The sequence below is a fragment of the Alligator mississippiensis genome, chromosome 8 (assembly GCF_030867095.1).
Source record: "Alligator mississippiensis isolate rAllMis1 chromosome 8, rAllMis1, whole genome shotgun sequence".
Lineage (NCBI taxonomy): Eukaryota > Metazoa > Chordata > Crocodylia > Alligatoridae > Alligator > Alligator mississippiensis.
Window position 1 is genome coordinate 7,363,472 of NC_081831.1, and position 17,669 is coordinate 7,381,140.

Sequence of the window (17,669 nt, forward strand, 5' to 3'; positions counted from 1 at the left end):
TTGGCACTGGCTGACAACAGAGACAGGATTCTGGATACGGCGGGCCCCCTGATCTGCAAGCCTGGTAGGACTACCAATATATTTTTAAATCCTTCTCCTGGGAACAAAATTAAGTATTCACTTGAGCTCTCCCGACTACAGAGAAGCATCACAACACCACAGTCAGCGTGGCTGGCTTCTGAACGGGAAAGCCCTGGGTAAGGTTACTACACGTATCGCTCACTCGGACATCGTAGCCTTTATTCTCAAACCGGCTACCTTCACACCTGTGACCGGTGCACACTCCCATCAGAAGTGCCCTCCTCTGCTGCTGCTATCTTCATCTCAGGTGACTACTGACTGTCCGTGCAGTCTCCAGGCCGGACAGTCAAGAGGTTCGTAGCAGCAGGGCCCTGCAGGTCATTAGAGGGGATAAAAGAGGTTAGAGTTCAAGGACCAAAGCAAGGTAGCAGATGACACAATCTCTCCTTAGGGTTGGATCACGGGAGGGGCTCAGGTTAGCAATGCAAACGATTCAGGGAACCCCATCTGCACGGGGCCGGGACTTCACTGTCACCTCCTCTCCTCCAATCCCGGCCCCTTTATGCTTCGACCAAAACTCCCAGGGACTTGAGTGGTTCAGGGCGAGTCCTAAAACGCCCTGCTGAAGATCCTGGTGAATCGGGACTTGAATCTGGATTGCCTTGCAAATCTGCATCTAGAGCTAATTTCCAAATAACAGTCATCCTCTTCCTCCACTTTTCCTATACAGGTTGCACCTTCAGCCCTTTCCTTTCAGCTTTGTTTGCAGCTGCTGCTCCTCGGGCCCTTTGCTTGGGAGAAAAGGCAGGGGACCGCGACACCTTCACAAAGGTGTTGATTGCTGAGTCCTCCCGGCTAAAGAGTTAAGTGACGGTTTTAGAGATGAAGCCCCTGAGAAGAAAGCAATGGAAGGAGAGCTGCACGTGTGCGAACACTCACTTGTATAAGATACCAGCAATATTATGTGCTACAAATAGTTTTTGCTTAATGCTAATGATCTAAAGCTACACTGTGGCATAGTCGCTTGAAATCCCATAAAGTCGTCTAAGCATGAGTGTCTGCAGGGCTGGGCTTTGAAATCTGCCAGCAAACTGGGTGTACAGGAATATTTTAATTAAGAAAAGCTGTAAACATTTACAAGCCAGGATCTCAGCAGGTATTAACCACTGCGCCTCTGCTGCCGGCAGCACAGAAACACAGATTTGCACCACCTGAGGGGCCGGGCCCTCTGGTACCTGCACACATGCTTTGCCGTATGTCCTGCAAACAAGATCGCTGGTAGTTATAAAAAAAAAGCTTGTGTGGGGATGCGTGTGTGGGGGTGGGGGGGGGGGTACGTGGGTGTGCATGGGGGTGTGAGTACGTGGGGGTAGGTGTGAATACATTCTTACTCCTTTACACCGTCTGTTTGCTTTTGGCATTTCACTCCAGTGAATCAGCCGAGAGGATAAAATAGCTCAGTTTCAGTTTTGTTTCCTCCGTACACTATTAGCGTTGCTTGGGATCGGAGCATAAAGGAGACACTGTCCATCAGACACCTCATGACAGCTGCTCCTTTCCAGATTTGCTTTTGCAGGAGAAAGAAAAAAAAAGAAGCCCCGGCCCCGGCCCTTTACAAACAAGTTACCGGTTTGCAAACATCCCTCCAAAACGACAAGCCCTCCGGTTGCACAGAGCTGGTACTTACCCCCCCGGCTTCCTGGCACTGCAGGTTACAGTTGAACATTGCAAGAACAATAAGGATTTTTAGGGGCATTATGACTGGGTTAGTAAAACACAGCTGCCCCTGAAAGTCCCTCATTTTTCTTGCTGCCACTCAGTCCCCTGCAAAGAAAAGAGTTGAGAGCCGTACCGTGCTTTGCCATGTCACGGCGCGTCACACTGACACGGGAAAGCTTCTGCAGGCTTCCCGCCACCAGCCCCAGACGCAGCCCAGCCAGAGGTGCTTTGTCATCCTCGGCTTTTCCTCTCAAGCCAAATGCTGCAACGACGTGGTTGTGGATTATGGTGCAATAACTCGCAGGCATTCATCACTAGGCAGAAACGCCACCCAGCCTTCCTTGCAGCTCCTAGACAACCATCAGTTACCCGACGAGGTGCAAAAAAAATCAAACAAGTGTGCATGAATGCAGGATCCCAAGGGTCGGACAAACAGGGACCGCCGTACTGGTTGGAAGGAAGGGCTTAGGCTGCAGGCCGGTGCCGCACACATTACCGCAGCATTTGTGCTACGACTGGAAGATAAACTGCCGTCCGCTAACAGATGGTCCTAACGCTCGGGGTCAGCAGTGGGGAGTCGCACAGGGCTTCCCTACACCCTGTTACCTTTTGATTTAGTGGCAGAAACAACTGGGTTGAGATGTTTTATCGTAAGCTGGTTACTGAGCTTTGCAGGAGCTCCTGGCACATGCCGGGCGCTGCACAAAATACAACGAAAACAGCAGATTGTTTCCCCAAAGAGCTTTCAGGCAAAATGATTTTCACCTGAGCCGAGCGGGAGGGGTCCCAAAGGCCTAAAAATCCCAGCCTAGACCCATGTGTGAGACGGACACCTTGCTCTTCTCCCCATGCCCGTTGTCTTGAAAAAAATGTGCGCGTGAGGGGGGAGACGGGGTGGACTTGGCAGGAGTCCTGAGCTGATTTCTAACCCCCCAAATGCCTCTTCTTGCTCCTCTGCATTAAATCTGTCCTCCAGCACCCCCGCCCACACGCATATCCCCCTCCAATCCTCCCTGCACAGAAGGCAGGCCCCAATAGCCCACTTTTTCACATGGGAAATAGGGGCTGAGGGAGTTGCCTAGGGTTGCACAGGGAGTCAGTGGCAGAGTAGAGGCCTCCAACTCCCACCTCCCAAATTCTGAGCTCGTGTCAGACCATCCTTCCTGCCGAATTAAACATGCCCCCCCCGACATGCGTGTATGCTTCCTGCCACGCAAACCCTTCCCCGTTCGTACTTTGGTGACAGGTTGGAAGAATAATCGCCGGCTCAAACGATCCGTAAAAACGGAGCTGGGTGAGGGTGTCCCGGAGGAGTGACAGCCGCAGCGCTCCGACCTCACGCAGACCAGCTTTTCGCTTCTCCTCCGTTTCGAGGCACGGCACTGGAGCCCGCTTCAAACAGGTGCGTTAACGGTCGTCTCCAAAACGCAGCAGGCTCAGCTGGCACGGCACGCTCAGCGCCCTTCTCCGTACAGGACAGCATGTAGTGCTGGGCTGCTACAGGTCAAACACCGTCCCCAGGGATACAGCTGGCAGAGCAGGGTGCTTGCTTTGCATGCCAGGTAAATAAATGACTGGCTGTTGCATGCACACAGAGACCCCAGTCAAGTATAATATTAAACTAATATCTCCCACAGTCCCTAGCGAGTGATGGCACCCTGCATTAGCAGGCAATGAGAGGACAGAAAGGTCCGCGGGGCCCTCACCGTTAACAGACACACAACTTCTTTTATTTAGATCGTCTATCAGAGCCTGAAAGCCCAATGCCAGCAAAGCCCCATGCCCTGCCCTAGCAATAGCAACATGTCGGGATTGCGAGCAAAACGTCTTTTGCATCGTTTGAAAACGATGGCAGCGGCTTAAAAAAAGAAAGGCGTCTCCGGGTTAACAACACCGGGGCCCTAAACGAAGAATAAACCCGTGGCACAGTGAGAGGCGAAGCGTGACTCGTGGAGCAGAAGCCTTGTTTTGCGAGGAACGGGAGCAAGCCGGCCGGGAGGACAAGCGTCACCTAAGTGTTGGGACCAAAATTAAAAGAGGAGGAGGTCACAGCTGTGATTTCCATAAGTGCCTGTGGGCCCTTTCCTCTGCACTCACATGGGCAAGCCCTTGTTAACCAGCATCATCCAGGACGCTCTTAGGACCCCAGGCAAAGGTAAGGTCCCAGTGGTGAGGAACGCAGGCAGGTCTCTGCCCTGAAGGCCTGCAGTCTACGTGTCGCACGCGAGGCACAGACGGACGGAAAAGACACAGGGACCTCGCTGGCAAACTCCTGCAGCCACTTGAGTCGAAGGGGGACCTGTCCCCAACTTGAGCGGGGCCGGCACGGTTTAACGTTTACTTCTGCGGTGTTCAGCCCTTTCCAGGGAGTGATGAGGGATGGTCCCTGCCCCTGGGAACGTCCAGCGTGGGAGGCTGAGGATTAAGCATCCCTCTCCAGCACCGCCAACCCCAGGCAGCAGCGCTGTGCTGAGCCCACAAGACAGAGAGCAAGACTGATCCCAGCACGCGCCGAGCTTTAAACACCCGAACGCTGGCACCTGCATTCAGCATGGCACGGAGGCACGGGCTGGGATCCCGCATGGGGCAGACCTCAGCCCAGAACCATGCAAAACAGGGGGCAGAGGGGAGAGACCCCCCAGCACACGGCACAGGGTGACCACTGACTCCCCTTGTTGACAACTATTCCGGCCTTAACCAAATGAGATTTTAGTCCCAGATACAAGGCCACGTCCTTTTTAAAGTAGCACTTTTGTCTGACTCCCTTTGACGGCGGTGAGTGAGAACGGAGCGTGTGAGCCACCAAAGGGCCAGGCGCTCCACCGGGGTAAGGCGGCATTGCCAGTGGACCAACACCGCTTCACCAGCCTAAGATACGGCCCTTTCTGTAGGCCCCAACCCGCTCCCACCAAAGAGCTTTACTCCCACTCCTGATAATGTGTGGAAGAACTCGACTGAGATAAAACTGGAGCGAGAGCTGGCTTTAGAGGCATTGATAATATGCGGATGCTCTGAGCAACTCTACAAATGCATCCCATTTCTTCAGGCTGACCACGGCAGTATTTGAATGAGCCAATGGACACAACGGCAAGAAAACAGCCGATGCTCAGCCGCAGCCTGTAGGAACATCTTTGGAGATGCTGGCAATGCACGCATCCAGAAATCAGTTATCTACGGCATTTAGGCCCTGCAAGGACATGCTCTCCTTTATGAATAGAGCCTTGTCTCCAATTTGTTCTTGAAATTCAGATTGGGCCAATCTTCCTCTTACAGCTCTCCAAAGGAATATGCAAGTAGCCCTGGTGCGTTCGCAAACGGAGACGGCTCCGTGACCCGCTCCATGCCGGCCGTGCCTCAGGCCGTTGCTACAGCAAAGGGCCGTGGCACCAGATCTGCAAGACAGCATGCGGACAGAGGATTTGAGCTTAAAGCTCTGGCAGTTTCTCCCCACTCCAGAAAAGCGACTGCTTCAAGGGACGGACAGGCAGGGATGAGGAGAGAACTAAAATTAGACCTCTCCATTGTGGTTTGGTTGGTGGGGCAGCATGCACACAACTCGTGCAGCTTGCCGTGCCTCTCTGCTCAGCCGTCCCCAGGAGCAAAGCCATTGGGAGGAACAAGCTGGTTGTGCTCCACCCTTTCACTGCTTGGAGCAACGATCCTCCAAGCAGGGCACCGAAATACCACGGCAAACCTCTCCTCTGCTCTCGTGGAGGAAGCTCAGGACCCGATTCTGCAACCCTCGTTTCCGAGAGCAGAGGGAAACGGGGCCGGGCCCAAAGACACCCACCCACTTAGCGTGGTCACGGTCTGAAGACGCCCCCAAAAGGGAGAGCCACACGCACATTACTGAGCGATGCAGGAAACTGCATATTTCCTCACGCAGCCCACAGGCCGCTCCTGCTCTGGGCTTTGTGACGCTCCAGCTGCGCCCTCCTACTCGGCTGCACGGGGCCGAGTTTCTTGTGCAAGCGGACGCTTGGGTTCCCCTTCAGACAACTCCTGAAAGCGTGCACGTGGCCAGGAGCAGAGACTGCCTGCAGAAGGGAAGGACGGGCACAGCTAACGTGCCACTGGATTACAACCGGGATCCCCATGGTGCTTACGGGGCATGCAGAGCCATCTGCTTTGAACTGACTCTGCCATCCTATTTGGAAACCTCCCCACCACCCCAGCCTCATCAAAAGAGGTGGAGAGCCCAAGTGATTTTTAAGGGAGGTACATCTGGGCCCAGTTAACCTTGACAGTGTGTCTCTGAAACCTATAAGGTTTAGATAATCAAGCAGACTACACCGATTTTCCGTTGTGCCCGCCGAGGAAAAAAAACACAAGACACACACGCACTACCCAACCACGCAAAAGCCGGCAATTTAAATAGCAACTTTGAATGCTCAGCTAACTCTCCTCACTGGGATGTATGCGCAGGGGATTCACCTGCCAATAGGACCGAGCAAGGAGGCTACAGTCCCAAAATGAGATGAATTATATTAAATAAAACAAGTAGTCATGGCAGCAAACCTAGAGCAGCCCCTCCAGAGGCAGCTGTATTACACCCTCCATGGATGGCAGGACACGGGTAGTGCAGGACTGCAACGAAGTGTTTGCACAGTTGGGACGCTGGCTTTGCCATGGGTTAGAAAATAGAGCCTCAGGCCCGCGCCAGCGTTGCTCCCTGGCCAGCAAATCAGGTGAAAACTCTGGGGGGAGGGCAACCAAATACCCCAGAAGCCGCCAAAGCGAGTCCACCCTAAATAAGTGAATTTAGCATAGGCTGGCACAGAGCTAGAGAGAGCCTGGCACACAGGCTCCCTTGCTGTGTACTTCATTTAATTAATTTAGATTTCAAGATACCCGATAAAATCTCATAAATACCAGCCTGGGAATTTATCAGCCGTCTTGTGCTCGCCAGGCTGCGATCCCATCACCAGTGTCTGCTTTACAATCCTCTATTAACACGGCTGCTCTTAAATCGGTCTGCCACTTGCAGCATTCGAGTCACCATTCACCACGAAGCGCGGGCACTCGCTTCATCTAAATGTGGGCTTAACCTCTGCCTGAAGAAGCAGTTTGACTTCATTGGTTTCCATCAGCCAGAAGTGCTGAGGAGGGCAAAAATGGTAAGCAATGAGTAGAGAGAAAGTGTCCGGCAAATTAATTGCAAGTCCACAGTTAATTAAACTAAGAACGTCTGAAGAGTGTAAATGAGCACGGCCCTGCACTGGCAGCCCAGGCAGTACAAGGTTGGCTCACCACTAGCACCAACCGTACAAAAACGACCTTCCTTAGGTTCCTTTGTGAACCCCAAGGAAAAATCACCGACTGATTCACCGGTTTACCGCACACCAATATTTTCAGAAGTCCCAGATGCTGCCGCACGCACGCAGGGCGGTTCTCGTGTGTTTCGAGTTGAACGCCCGCTGCATTCATTCATCAAATCAGGATGCAACGAGTCTTATGCGCAAAAGCTAAGTGTACTCATACGGCTTTGCCAGATCAGAGCACCTAACTAATTGGATCCAACAAGAACCGTCAGGCTCCCCGTTTCCCTAATTTTTGGAGGCCCAATAAGTGGAAGCAGTTTATTCAACCTCCTTCCATTGCTGCAGCCCGATTTAAAAAACAACAACCGCCACCCCAAACCATCCCCAAAAGATTCGGCAGGAACCTGAATTCTCATTTGAAGTAGACCCTTTTCTTGCAATGTTTTTTTTCCCAACATAGGTTATCTGGATGGCACGGTGCCAAAACGTACTAACCGCGAGTCATGTTAGTTTATTTATTAACATCATCCAGCAATAAAAGTAGTGGGCCTAGATCAGGAGTGGGCAATTATTTGGGCCTGAGGGCCACGTGGGGAGCTCTGCTAAGCTGTCGTGGGCCAGGAACAGCCCCACCAGGCCCTGGGTGCATTGGCCAGGGCTGGCCCGGGGCGAGCGGGGGGGTTTGGCCCCATGCGGAGCGCCGCAGGAGCAGCTGTAGGCTAGATACAGCCACCTAGCAGACCGGATCTGGCCTGTGGGCTGTATTTTGCCCATCCCTGCAAAAACTAAGTCACACAAAGGCATTTGGAGTTTGGAAATCAGCTCGGGACTTTTGCCAAGTCCAGCACCCGCCCCACCGTGCACACATTTTTTTCAAGACAACAGGCAGGGCGAGGAGAGCAAGACTATGCATAAAAGGTTAAGCATGCCCTCAAGTCTTCGTGGGGCTGCGGCGAGGAACTGCAAATAAAAGGTTGAAAAACATGTCCGAGGAAGCAACGCTGCTCTACACCTGTGGGGTCTCAGTTACTTGAAAGGCGAGATGTCACGCTTCAAACAAGCCTTTCCTACCGCAGAGACTCCATTTTGGCAATGCACAAGGGAAAAGGCCCTTCTAACGTGAAGTCGACTTGGGTTCCTAAATCCTTCAGCCGCGTGTGAAAACGCAGCATTCCCACATCCTCCTCTCTGCAACGAGCCAAAGCAAACACACCTGGCACCTCTTGCTCAGCACCTCTGGCTCCAGGCTCTGTACCGAGCACCAGCCTCTGGTGCTCCTTCTTGGCCAGGACAGTCTGCCTTGCATACCCCTTGCACGGAGAAAAAGAAGGTGATTCTATTCCCACGTCATGTAAAAATAAATCATCATGCAAGCCCCTCAAAAGACCGATGCATGATAGGAAGGGGCCGAGTGCCGAAGACAGCAGAAGACCAGGATTCAGGACTTCCACCTCTGCTGCCGATGGGCTCTGTACGCTGTACAAAGCATACCTCCGCCACGGAGGAGATGATAATAACACCTACTTCTTTCGTAGGGGCTTATGGGGATCGGTTTGCTTGTGGTTGGGTAGCTAGTCGAGAGCCTCAGAAGAAGCCAGGAAACGTTATCAATCGAACAGAATAAACGCATCGTAAATATTAGAAGTGGAGACTCTGCAGTCAATAAATCCCACATCCATCTCGCGTTCGTGTGAATTCACATTTCATTACTCAAAATATTACAGGATGTAGCGAGTATTTTTTCTGGCTGTACACGTCCGCCTCCCCAGCACATAGTTATTCCCAGCTTAAAATAAAGTGCAGGAGAGAGAGAGAGAGGGAAAAAAGCAGCAAATCTTATCCACTTCCCAGGGCCGGGGGTGCGGGGGGACCGGAGGGGGAGGAAATTCAACTAAGGGAGTCCACAAAAAGCTCTGCTTCTTAAAACAGAGGAGTGGGACGAAACAACAAAGTGCCGGCTCAATAAGAAAGCCTCACGACCCCTCCAGAGTGCCGGCTGGACCGAGCCAGAAGCGGGGAAGGAAAACGCTTCTCCTGCCTCCAATCAACCCCCCTGAACACTGGCGGCCCAGGCGATTTCAATTAGTGCACAGCGTGCGCAAATCAATTTTCAATGGACAACCCGGAGGGCAAGGAATCTGATTAGCGGGATTAGAGAAGAGGATTGTGTCCGTTCTGCAGGAAGCGTCCTCCCAACAGAAGTCACTCTAAGGAAAGAGAAGAGATACAATAATTGATAAATTGTGGCTATGACTTTTTTAACTGATCCAATCACGTTATGTATTGTCAGATTCATGAAAGAGCAGATTTATTCACCAGGGAAAGCAAGAAAGAAATGCTGCATATCTGGAGAGGAGTCACAGAACAACGATATTCTTTCTCCTGTCATACTACTAATCTGATGAACTTCTTATTTTTTTTTTAATTGGGCCAACTTCTAGTTAAGACCTCGTTGCCCTGTTACAAGTTTTTATTGATTCTCTAACTAAAGACAATTTTGTTAAAATGTGCATGATTAGACCATATATCTGCTTGGCTCGACTGCTGCTTGAATGGCATTACACAGCTTGGACATTTGGGGGGATGTGGATCTTTTCTTCCTTTCGGTCTCACCCTGCTGACTTTGTCAGCCCCTTGGACAGGTACTGGATTTCTAGCCCTATTCTCAATGCTGTATTTTGGGGTCCAATTCAGGATCCAGAAACAGACCTCTAAAAGTTACAGAAACGGCCCGTCTCAACCCTCGTTGTTAAATGCCATTAAATAAAACCAGACTGATGCAGACACCGTAAAATTTATCGTTGAACATTTGGCTTTACTACTACCAGGGACCTTCGATCCTTAAAGTAAAGGCAATAGGGACTTTATGAACTCTTCCTTTTCGACAGATGGCAGAAGAATCATGGAAACATTTTGTAAAGCCAACGCGCGAGTAACATATATGCCATGTTGCCTGCGATCTCCATTCAGCGATCAGACAGCGAGACAATCGGTGACAAGCTGTTTCCTACATACGTAACTTTAAAAATATGAAAAAGCGGTATGCAAAAGGGAGTCCAGTTTTACGTAAGAGTTAAGCAAAAGGTACATAAAGTTCCTCCAGGGTGTGTGTGCAACTGCAAGGCAGCATGTCCAGGTACCTAGGTGGCTTCGAAACCCAAGTCAAAAGCCTCAGACAGCAAAAGAGCGCTTTCTATGGCACCTATGAAATTCTTCATTTTTTCTGGTGTCAGTGTGTGCATTTACTTTTCTCCAGGAACTTATCAGGCCTGAAAAAAATAAAAATAAAAGCCTTTGATACCTTTCAACGAGTGTTAGTTAGCAAACCAGGGCCTGATCCAGCTCCCTCTAGGCTTGAGAGGAGTTTTGAGTTCAGTAAAGGCACAGCAGAACCAGCAGATCTACTCTGGTCCTCCTGCAGCTGTTGCTGAAGTCAATGATACCCTTTGTTGGGACCAAAAACCCGATCCAGAGGCCAGAGCCCGTGGTCCTTTCTCCTCCAGTGATTAACAGGAGCAGGAGGCCGAGGTGCCCAACCTGCCAGCCTGTGCTGCCCGATTCCCTTTCTGCACGTTCCTCAAGCTCATCCAACAGAATCGGTTTGCAACGTTTCACTTTTATTCCCATCCATTTTCGGTGACGCCGGCAGGTCTGCTGCGGTGCCGGGAACGTGGAAGCTGCAGACGGCACAGCATACGACGCCCCTCGCACTGGGCCATGCCCTCAGCTGGAGTAAATCAGCAGAGCTCCACTGAAGTCCAAGTGGTGGGAGTTTGTACTTGGACGGTACGTCAGAATGACGGACCATGTTTAACCTAATGCAGAAAGGAACCGTGACGCCCGAAAGAGCCACGAGACGGGGCCGTGGACAGCTGGGTCAGAACCTCAGCTGGCGTACAATCAACACACATCTGTTTAATTAGCAGCAACATTTCTGCCCATTTACAGCAGCTTCAGATGCAGCCCGGCACATGTTGCTAAAGCCTAATTATTAAAAAAAAAAAAAAAAAAAAAGCCATCTTTACCATTCCAACCCAGATGATCAGGACTGGGCGTTAAAAGGGAGCGCTAGGAACTAGTTAGAAAATATTTATTTTTGGAAAACGTGTTTCACAATGAAAGAACAGAGCGCTGGTTATATATAGTACAGCCTCGGACAGCTAACCCAGAGCTACCAAAACTTTACAACGGAATATTCATTATGGACAGGTTAAAAAGGCTTTGGGGCGGATTTTCAGAGACTATTACTGTTCCCTAAAACGGTGCACAGCGGGTCAGATCCCCAGCTGGTGAAGGTCAGCAAACGCTCAGTGGAGAAACTTCACATCACAAGTCACAAGTGCCTGCCAGCACGGGGTCATTCCCTAGAGAGCTGCAATCCCAGTCTGGATTGTAGACAATACGATGCAAAGAAATAAAATCCAAAGTGATCTTTCAAGACCGAACTCCCAACCAGATGTTTTGTGATAAAGCTACAGTTAAAAAAAACGGGGTGGGGTTGGGGGGGAAGCGGGAGGGAGGGTAACATTATCCCAAAGTTCAAAAAAAGGCCCACGTGCCAAACCCCAGATAAGCCGTATTACATAATGCTGCATATTGGTGAGCCAGCATATTCCTGACTCCTCCATTTTTTAAAAATAAAGGCGTATGAAACAAGGCCGTGGATCGGGTGAGCACTGCAGGAAGAGAGTCACTCCAGAGAGCTCTGCAGAAAGAGCAGCTTAGTGCTACCTTTGCAAAGGTCTCGGCGGAGAACTGGTGTCAAAGCAGCCCGGTTTCACTGTGTCCAAATCGCCCTTAATGGTTCTTGATAAAGAAATGAAATAAAAGCCCTTGGAAGAGGGAAGAGATGGCGTACATTTTACAGGCTGGATGTATGCAGAGCCTCCAAATACATACAGCATTAATGTCATCAATGTGCGTGAATGTCCTCATTCAGGCTCTAATTTGTTCCCCAAGGAGATGCTGAACGAGCTCAGCTATGCTACGTGTGAACCAAACTCTTCTAACGGCACTGAAGCAATGCAGTTTGTGTGTCCGAGAGCTAAATTTAGTCTGGGGCTTTGAGTAACGCAATTCTAATCTCAGTTTACCACTTCGAACTGCAACAGGCAAACATTATAAAACGATGCGGTGAAGCTGCTCTGTTGTAACACTGGAGGTAGCTATGCGGGGTGAAGTTCTTAAAGCTCTTTATTAACTACGGTTTGGGAAACGTGGGTGAAAATATACCCTAAATGAATTACTCTGTGCACTTACTCAGAGGTTGGTTATTTAAAAAGGTACAAGTTATTTTATAAAATGTAATATTTTCAAATTGTTTTTCTGGCCTATAGGACAGAGTCATTTCAAATGGACACTGCCAAAAGGAAAAAGTGTTTATAAAAGAGCCATTAACTCTTACTGAATAGCCCACAACGACATTAAGGCAGAACATTTAAATATCTAAAAATGCTTTTTCACTAGTCGTGTTATTTGTTTCCTTTTCTTTACCTTGCACAATAAACCTGAAGTGGACACATTCATTTTTGTTTAAATTACCTCTGCAGGTCGTTCTGTAGTGCACAGCTGCTGCATTTGCATTCAAATCTTTTCCCCCCCTTCTCCCAACACTAATTTCCTCGAAATTAATCACCACATTTGTACCTTACACATTTATATTCCTAATTGACTTTGCAATAAAAAAAAAATAAATATTTAAGCCTCGCTTAGATTTTAAACTGCTTTAACGTTACCTCTTTAATTGTAAAAGAGAGATTCTCAAGTGGGAGAAAGGAAATGATTTCTCCCAGGAAACATCAAAATCGTTTCAAAGGGTTTTTAAATCAAACACATTCACACTGCTCTACGCTCAAATTATTGTTTCGCAATAAACAAACGCCACTTTTCCCCCCAGAGGTTTTTTACTATCACCTAGCCAGAAAAGCTCCAAATACATTTCCTACAACTTGGTTAATTGGAATAAAGTCCAAAACTATGTATTGCGACTCGACACCAAGATCTCCCATCGATCCCTGCACTTGAGAAAGTTCAAGTTCAAGATCTGTTTCTTTTTTGGGGGGTGGGGGCTTGGATTTTTTTTTTTTTAAGTCTGTTACCATAAAAATAAAATCAAATCAAGATTCCCAACAAGGTCCCAGTATTTTATGCAATAAATTCTTAATTGGTTCTCCAGAATTTGTAGGTTGCTATTAGCTCCATCCTCTCAAATATCAGCACATCGTTGCTCTTTCTAAAGAAAATTCCTTTTTGTGGAAATATGATATTATTCCAGATGGTTTCGCATACAGCAATTCTGCTTAACTCAACCTGATCACTGCTCTGCAATGAAACCAAGAGTTAAACAGCTTCTGGAATTTATTCCTTAAACTATTGCACTTGCATATTTGAGTTTAACCCTGTGAATAGTGCAGAATTCAAAAGCTTGGGCTGCACAGAGCTGGCTAAAGTTTTTTTTCCCCCTCCCCACAGACAAAACCCTGGGCTTAAGCATCGCTTTCGTTTGCTTTCTAGATACTTGGTGAAAACGTCTGATAAGCAGCCGATCAAATTAAAATGTAACCATGTTTTAAATTGTGCTCTTCAGCGATGGAGCAAAGCAGTGTTTCTGAAGGCTTCGTTCGAGGAAATTCCATACCCAAAGCTGAGACAATTGGGAATGCAGTTGCAGAGACAACGGCAGCTTGCTTTTGTGGGGTTTGATCTGGCGTTGTGTTAATTAAGGGACATTTTTCCACCGAGCGAAATGGAAACGGGGTCAAGCCCATGCAGCACTTCTCATTGCTAGCTCTCGAAACCCCTTCCACGGGAGGTCAGCAGCATCACCCCAGTCCACACAGGTTGGACCCTACCCTCCATTCCCCAAGAGGGACCAGAAATACCTCATTGCGGGGTTTGCTTTTTCCCCCCCATGACCAACAACAACACAGCCACTACTGTCATCTCTGCGTTTTAATTATCTGTAGCTGACCCAGAAGCCGTGGTCATACAGGAGGCTTTATAAAACTGCATACAAGAACACGGCTCCCCATAAGAGACACTGCTGAGCACATCCCAGATGCAAGACTGGCTACTGCTGCGCTAGGTATAATTGGGACCGTGCCAGGAGTGATGCTATGGACAGTGGGACGTGATCGTCCCCCGCAACCGTCTTCAGGAGCCCCCCACCATCCTGGAAGAAGCCTGAAGGCGAGGAGCAGTGGTCCCCGGGGCACTGCGGTGGAGGACACCCCCCCCCCAGTTCTGCTGTTATAATCTGTGGCCCCCCCAGTCCGCCAAGCCTGGGAATCTCTGCTGGGCCCTGGAAGAGCAGCCGTTGTGGCCATGCAAACACTGCCCGGGAATCCTCCTGCTCGTAGTTAGACACCACCCTTTGCTGCATTCTCCGAGCAATAAGAAGCAAATTAAAAAAAACAAGCAGCCAACAACCCCCCTGGGCTAAACGGGTTATTCACCTGAAACAGAGCCTACACAGACCCCGCTCTCGCTCCCGGATTTAGAGGGAAGGCGCTCGGGTAACAGTGACAGTGGCAGCATAATCTCCCATGACTGACCGAGGCAGCAGCATGCCGCATGCTCATCTGCCCCAGCTCTCATCCCTCTGCAAGAGACCCCCGGGGCTGGGGCGCCGGGCAGTCACCAGGAACCACTGCAAAGCGGTTGCATCCCCCCGACCCGCCTCGTTTTTCAGGGAAGTTCGGCCATTCCCTGTGTGGCCTGCCGCTGCGTTCCTTTAAGAGCGGCCCAGCAGACAGAGCTCACATAGCACGTGCTCTGCGCGTGCCACGAGACGCACGGGGTGGGGGGGCAGGGGATGCACGGTGGGTGCTAGCCGTCCCGAACGGGGCTGGCTCCCAGGGACGTGGGACCCCAAGCTCTCAGGAAAGTCTGGCCCCTCTCCTGTACCGAACAGCAGAGCAAAAAGAGCCAGAGCACAAGCCAGATCTCACACCCCTTCCGCTGCATGAATTCATAAATTCAGAGTATATCCCCCCCCCGCCTGCAACTCATCCCACCAGCAGCTTGCCAGGGCCCCGAGCCTGAAGGCCTCTACTTGCAAACATGGAGCAACAGTAGTTTTTAAACAAACTTTCTGCAAACAAACATTTTACTTCTGCTCTGCCATTCAAGGAGTGAATATCCTGCCTGGACCCCACCCTTCTTGCTCAATGAATCAAGCCCTTAGTGCTCAGATACTTTTCTTTCAGGCCTTATCACAGATAAAATACAGCCTTTTTTGTGCTGGAGGCGTAGGACCAGCCAAATATTTACCAACTCTTTCAGAAGGCTGAAAATGTCACCCTTGCAGTGCAATAAACTTCACAGCTAAGGCCCTGATAAATGGGGAGAAGGCCTTGCAGCTTTGCCCAGAACTAGGTTATTGTGAAGTAAACCTTGTCAACTCTGACTGCCGAAGAAAGCTTATTTGTACGCTGAGAAAGATTAGCAAAAGAGGCACAAAGTTTAGAAGTGAAAATAAAACAAAGCCCCATTATTAGCAGATTGAGAGAGAGCGGGGGTGGGGGGGGAAAAAAAAAGAAAAATATCACGGAGCCTGTGACCCAGAGATCGAAGGACGTTATGAAATAGAGATCAACAGCAAATCACCAGTTAAGAAAACTGCCAACAACTTGCAGCAAAAGCTCGAAACATCTTTAAAAAAAAAATTAAAAAAAAATCTTATTTACTGCGCTGGGTCTAGTATTTGCACTACGTTCTACTAAAAGAAGCAATTGTTTCTACATTGTCATTTGTCAAAGTCATCTAGGAGTCGAGGGAACCGTTGACTCGAGCCTGAATCTTAATCAAGCCAAAATGTTTAAATCGAACCGTTTAATGACACTGAAAAATGAATGTATGAAACTGCATGCTCTTTGGGGCCGGGAGCACGCTTGGAAAGTGGTTCGCACAGTGTGTGCGCTGCTGCAGTCTAAACAGACACAGGAGTAATGAAGACTAATGGGGAAAAAAGTGCATTCTAATATCAGCTCGTCTGTCACTTGAATGCTCTTGGCTCTAAACAACTGCACCCACATAAGCCAAACAGATGGATTGTGCTAAAAAATAATCTGTCCTTTCACCTTGATGAGTGACATGATAAAAAAAAGGGGAAAAAAAAAGTTTTCTAAAAGTGATTAAGGAATTGTGGAACCTCAAACAGATGCACTTAAAGGGGCCCAGTTTTCAAAAGTGCTGAGCCCTTGTTTTAAAAATCGGGACTCGAAGTAGTCCCGAAGAAGCAAGCACCCAAAAGCACGAGTCATTTTTTTTAACACGATAAGCCACTTAAAAGAAAGAAGGTAAAATAAATAAATAGGAAGCTGGCAGAAAATAGTTCAGGTATTGGTAACCTGGCAAAAGCCTAGCAAGCTCTGAAATGTTATAAATTTTATAATAAAGAAAACGTCCTGATTGAAGTACAACGTCCACTAGCCCCATGAAACGGAGCGCAGAGAGATAAAAATGAAGAACCCCAATGCACAACTATAGTTTTGAAAACAGAAATAATAAAAGTGACTTCTAAAAACCTGTATGAAGGTAGGACAGGATTCAGAAAGGAGTTATCCAGAACCCAAAAAAAGATGCTCAGCATTTCCCCCTTGAGCTACACCGTAGCAGAAGTTTTTCAAGTTGAATTCCCCCCTGAATCAAAGGAAAGCTGTGCAGAAAACCCGATGGGAGGGGATGGCCCCATATGCCCACTGCAATTAAAAAAAAAAAAAATTATTTTACAACATGGTCGAACTGCCGTAGATCCCCCTCATTTCAGGGCAGTGGATTCGACTCAGATCGCTGCCATTTCGTTACAAGTTAATTTAGTTTAAGCCTAATAATCCATAGGGAGGAGCAACACGTGGCCAGATACAGAATGTTCTTTAACTGCATCCAGTATCAAAAGGACAATGTTTGGCATTTTTGCGTTCACTCCTTATTTTCCACATACTTTTACGCGTCCAGCAGACAGAAAGTGGGTGGGGCAGGGGAAGCTTGCAAGAATTAAAAAAAAAAAAATAAATCTCCCTTGAAATTTGGTTTCCAGGAAAGTTCCCGACCGGCTCTTAGTGCTCGGTTTTATCCGACTCTCCCTTTAGCACTAGGATTTTCATAAAGCATCGAGGCCTGGCTTCAGGTTATACCCAGGAGCCCATAACTTCAACATGTACATGCACACGCGCCCGCCAGGAACACTTCTGGCGTGTCAAGAGAAACCTGCGTGGGGTGTGTTTCACGGGATGGCACGGTCGGGGTTCGGGGGGCAGCGCGCGGCCTGTTGTTGCAAAGCACCGAAACGTTCCTGTGACTATTGCAAGCAGCGCCAAGGGAGCGGAGGGGACAAGTCCAGTTTCGGAGAGCCCCCCCCCCCCCGAGACCTGCTGAGTGCTGCGGAGGGGGCGAGTCCTCTCCCACCACCCCCACAAGCCTGTTTCGCTATTTCAGTCCGTATAGAAAACCTAGAAGGGGTGGGTGGGGTGGGAGAGAGGGAGTCCCGCGTCCCCGCCGGGAAGAAGAGGAGCCGTGGGGAGGAAGAGAAATTGACGCGCGGCATTCGGGGTCCTTTATGACGCAGCAGATCCGTGACGTCAGGGCAGCGGGCCCCTTTGTGACGCAGCAGCCGCCTTCCCGCGCCCACCTGCGCGCCCCGCGCCCGGCCGCCGGTGCTGGGAGCCG

At 49.4% G+C, this 17,669-nt stretch overlaps 1 long non-coding RNA gene across 8 annotated transcripts in view; it reads right to left on the bottom strand.

The window, feature by feature from the left end:
* The window catches only part of LOC109284820 (uncharacterized), a 39,715-nt gene extending 22,360 nt beyond the window's left edge, over positions 1-17,355 (bottom strand). For 2 of the 8 annotated variants that reach the window (XR_002092400.2, XR_009463796.1), the window contains exon 1: positions 1-17,355. This exon is cut by the window's left edge and continues 13,461 nt beyond it. This is a non-coding gene — a long non-coding RNA (uncharacterized LOC109284820). The other 6 variants (XR_009463797.1, XR_009463801.1, XR_009463799.1 and 3 more) reach the window with 6 other exon arrangements.
* Between the last annotated feature and the right edge of the window lie 314 nt (positions 17,356-17,669).